The 5,194-nt window shown below is 37.1% G+C and overlaps 1 pseudogene; it reads right to left on the reverse strand.

Moving 5' to 3' along the window:
- Positions 1 to 226: 226 nt before the first annotated feature.
- On the reverse strand, positions 227 to 4,476 carry LOC105887784 (annotated as a pseudogene).
- Between the last annotated feature and the right edge of the window lie 718 nt (positions 4,477 to 5,194).

Genomic DNA, 5,194 nt, shown 5'->3' on the forward strand with positions numbered 1-5,194 from the left:
AATTTGTTCTCTTCAAAGTTAAACTATAAGAGAAACCTGAAAGAGGAAGGCAGGTTTTTGTGAGGCTGCCGGCGTGGAGCTTGCATTTTATTTCATTTTTATTTTATATTTTTTAAAAACAAAAATGTTTTTAAGAAAATATAATAATACATGTTCTTAAAAGATAATAGTTTTTAGTTCTCTAGAAGTATGCTTGAAATGTCAACATTGAAGTCACCGGTTACACTCATAACCAGCTTCGTGAAGATGTTGCCCGCTGCCTAATGTCTGTAAGTCAGTTGGGGTATTTCTGCAGAGTATTCATAATTTGGGTATTATCCAAAAGTAGTTTCATCAACCGGTGTTCTCTCTGTGAATTTCCTGAAGTTCTTTCCATGGGCTTTATTAACTCTTAATTGTTGTAAATGTTCAAAAGCCTTCATGACAACACGTTTCTAAAAATTATAAACAGAATGGGCTTTCCTTTGAACAAACTTCTGAAACTCACTATAGACCATTTGAAAATTAAATGACTTCCCTTCCTAGATGTCATTTAAATGTTTCATTGCTGTGATAAGACAGATTTCCAAGACTGAGAGACCATGTACAATATCTGCTGTAGAGTCCATGCTGCAGAGCTGGGGGTTAGGGTTAGGGTCGCTCTCGATTGAAAGCAAACGTCAACAGCTTGTCTTGTGACCGTGGGTTTTTGCTGACATTGAAATGCATCTGTAGTACAAGACAGTGCACATTCTCATTCTGTTTCTCAGCACAAAGCTTGTCTGGAAATTCTGCAGGTAGAGATAATTGTTCCTTAAATATTTTAACATACTGTGGAAAATCAAATGAAGTCATTAAGTGGATCTGCTGGTGAGAAAATCATGACTTCACTCTTTTTCCTAAGAGTTCCAAAATATCCAGTCTACATGTAAGTCCAACAACTGCTATTGGGGTTTGTGCAGACTGAGAAATGTCAAAAAGATTATAGAGAAGTGTTGGGTTTGTATGATGCACAAATAGATCAAATTCACCTAATACAAAGATCACTGGGCAACTGTTCATGAGGTCACTTTTTTTTAAAGCTTCTGGAAGAAATAGGGTTTCAGCAAAGCTTCCAAAAACTTTATCTCCAGGTACATTTTCCAGATTTAATTGCCTTGTGATTTCCTGTAGGGCAATTTTATCATTGATTTGCACCAGTCATTTAGGTGAACATGTAGTACATTTTCACTCACGTCTTACATTCATGAGTTCTTTCAAAGCATGGTTTATTATTTTTTTCCAACTATTTTTTTTTATTGTTGGGGGTTCATTAAGGGTAAAATAAACCAGGTTACACTGATTGCATTTGTTAGGTAAAGTCCCTGTTACAATTATGTCTTGCCCCCAAAAGGTGTATCACACACTGAGACCTCACCCCCCTCCCTCCTTCTCTCTCTCCCTGCTCTCCCCTTCCCCCACCACCCATCATGTACTAGGTCATTAATTGTCCCCATATCAAAATTGAGTACATAGGAGTCATGCTTCTCCATTCCTGCGATGCTTTACTAAAAATAATATGTTCCACTTTCATCCATGTTAATACAAAGGATGTAAAGTCTCCATCTTTTTTAATAGGCTGAATAGTTAGTATTCCATGGTATACATATACCACAACTTGTTAATCCATTCCTGGGTTGGTGGGCATTGGGTTTTCCACATTTTAGCTATTGTATTTATTAACATAGTCTTTCCTGATCCTTGGAGTCCAATAATGAGTACACAGTTACTTTCTCCATTGAGAGCACTTCTTTTTAGCAGTTCAATTAAGTGTTTGTATTGTATTAGTACTATAGGTTATTCCATATAGGTTATTATGTGGACACTGTTGACAAAATCTTTCATGTAAAATTCTATGTACCATATGATCCAACAGTCCTACTCTTGAGTGTGTGTGTATATATCCAAAGGAAATGAAATCAGTATGTCAAAGGGATATCTTCAATCCCATATTCATTGCAGCATTATTTATTCACCATAGCACAGATAAGCCATCAACCAGGGCAAAGCAGGGAAGCAGCCTCTGCAGCAACCCCTTCACAAGCCTGCCTTGCCATGTCCTTTGCTCAGAGCTTACATTTTAGACCAGTTTTTGTCTTCTTCAGTGGAACCTCACACTCTCAAGCATCTGCCAGTTTGAATACTTTTGTACCTTTGTTCAGGGCTGTCTTATCACAGCTTCACTTGTGATTAGGCACATGGTGTGATTTCAGGCTTTATTTTCTTCCTTCCTTCCTTCCTTCCTTCCGTCCTTCCACCAACCCCTAGTTGTACAGCCATCCAGTCCCCAGTGCAAGAGGAGATTGATTTGGTTCATGCTTGCTCCTATTAAAAAGTCATTTCAGGTTAATGAAAGCACTTTAAGCTGTATCAGTATTTGTTTCTCATCTTACTTTAATTGAGAACAGGCTTGACTGGAGATAGGAAAAGGTTATTCAGCCATTTTATCCCTTTCCTGAAATGGTTCTTTTTTACCCAGTTACTGTGGTGGACATTTTTCCATTTGTACACTGTCTTTACCCTTACCGGAGCTGCAGAGGTAGGTTAAACAACCTTCCTTTACTTTGCAGACCCTTGGTAAGGTACAACTTTCCCCTTTTCCAGAGGATATCAGTATAACATTCTGCTCACAACTGAGATAGTTTTATTTTCTAAAGAAAGTACATTTTTTGCTGCACCATCCCCAAATGTTTTAAGTTTTTTAAGTCATCCTAAAAAATAGAACTTTGATTTAGGATTTCTTTTTCTCCCTCTGAAAATAAATAGTCACAGAGCTAAAAATTGAGACAATAAGAATGTTTTGTATAATGACCAAGTTACTATCAGGCTCATACAAAAACCAAAACCCTTTCTTTTAAAATTCACTTATTCTTGAATTTTATAATTCAACGCCTTCCTCCCATTCTTCCTGCTTTATGTTTCCAATGCTTAAATAGACTTCTTCAAAAGGTTTACTTTCTTACATATGTTAACTGCTGCTATTCTGAAGTCAGTATTTAAATCTAGGAGTCACTAAACTAGGAATTACCTAATTTTGTGGAATAACTCTCCTGAATATTTATTTGTTCAAAAAATGTTTGTTGAGTGCCTATCACAACCTGGGCATGTTTATAGGTGTTCAGGATTCATCAGCAAATAAGGTAAGTAAGAAGTCCTGCCCTGGTTGAGCTCACATTCTAGGAGATAAAAATAAACAGCAATACAATAAACAAGTCAAGTATATCTTGTGTTAGAAAGTGATAAGTGCTATAGAAAAGGAAATGTACATGGGGGTGAGGAGGCTGAGTTGGCCATTACTTCCTTTTTATTTATTTATTTTTAATTTATCTATTATAGGAAATGGGGAACTGATTACTATAAGGCTCTGTTAGTTCACCTGATTGCAATATGTTTTTTTCATTGTGATTTTAAGTAAGGTCTTGCTTTGTTATGCAGGCTAGAGTTCAGTGGCACAATTATAGTTCACTGTTACCATAATCCTTGAACTCCTGGGCTCAGGTGGGCGTCCTCAAACTATGGCCTGTGGGTCACATGCAGCCCACCTAGGACGTTTATCTAGCCTGCTGGGTGTTTTTGCTGCCACTGCCTATCCTGCTTAGCAGATGACTCCTCCCTGGGTCTGCAGTCTGGCCCTGCAACAGTCTGAGGGACAGTGAACTGGCCCCTGTTTTAAAAGTTTGAGGACCTCTGCTCTAGGCATACACCACCGTGGCCTAACTTGATGTTTTATTCATTAAATAATTTTGACCCCTTCTTATGAGTAAGATCTTATATGTGTATTAGATTCAATTAAAAGCCACACTTGCAACAAGCATTTTCTGGGGCGGGGGGGAGGGGAATAGCAGTATTTAATAGGTTTATTTTGAATAATAAGAGAAGATAATTTCCTTTACAGTGAACTGCCATGCCAGGTTGTTAATACAATTAATTTTATTCTGTTCATCTTCTGTGTTGTATCTTCCATAAAAAGAACTACTGGATTACGAAATATTGGGAAAATGACATTTTGTAGATTTCATCACTAAATAGTAGGGTTATTGAATTTGCATTGACTATTGTTTCTGTTTTTCAGTTTAGTTACCTGGAGAAGCTTCTGTTGGTTCATGGAGCCTGGAATTATCTTCGAGTGACCAAATGCATACTATATTGTTTCTACAAGAATGTAGTACTATATGTTGTTGAGGTAAAAAGGAGATAAAATTTCTTTCTTTTTTTATAGCTTTTATTTTTATTTATTTATTTTTTATTTTGGGGGATTCATTGAGGGTACGAAGATCCAGGTTACACTTATTGCGTTTGTCAAGCAAAGTCTCTTTCCCACCCCTCTCCTTTCTTCCCTCTCTCTGCTCCCCCATTCCCCCATCCCCCACCACATACTAGGTCATCAATTGTTCTCTTATCAAAATTGAGTAAATGGATTCTTGCTTCTCTATTAAGAAGATTGCATTCCACCTCCATCCAAGTTAGTACCAAAGGTGTATAGTCTCCATTTTTTTGTGTGGCTGAATAAAATTCCATTGTATACATATACCACAGCTTGTTAATCTATTCCTGAATTGGTGGGCATTTGGGCTGTTTCCACATTTTGGCATGGAAGCAGGAGATAAAATTTCTTCCATGAAGGAGCTAGGTCTTTTCCTTGATATCAGGCTTAAAAGTTGAAATATATTAAAAATATTTTTCTGATTCAGTGTTTTCTGATTCAGTATTATTAATGTAATACTAGAAATTTAAGTTTTTGTTCACAGAAGCAACCAAATAAAACATGTATGGTTGTCTCAGTCCATTTGTGTCTCAATAAAGGAGTATCTGAGTCTGGGTAATTTATATGAGCAGAGGTTTATTTGGCTTATGGTTCTGCAGGCTGTACAAGAAGAAGGGTGTCAGCACGTGCATCTGCTGAGAGCCTCACAATGCTTCCACTTATGGTGGGAGGCAAAGAGGAGCCAGCATGTGCAGAGATGACTTGGCAAGAGAGGGAAAAAAAGAGAGAAAGGAGCGAGGTTCCAGATTCTTTTTAACACCCAGCTCTCATGGAACCTAATAGAGCAAGAACTCACTCATTATAGGAAGAATAGCACCAAGCTATTTATTTATTTTATTTTATTAAATCATAGCTGTGAACATTAATACTTTCATGGGGTACAGAGTGCTGTTTCTATATACAATTTGAAAT

The sequence above is a fragment of the Otolemur garnettii genome, unplaced genomic scaffold (assembly GCF_000181295.1).
Source record: "Otolemur garnettii isolate 467f Iridium unplaced genomic scaffold, OtoGar3 scaffold00120, whole genome shotgun sequence".
Taxonomy (NCBI): Eukaryota; Metazoa; Chordata; class Mammalia; order Primates; family Galagidae; genus Otolemur; species Otolemur garnettii.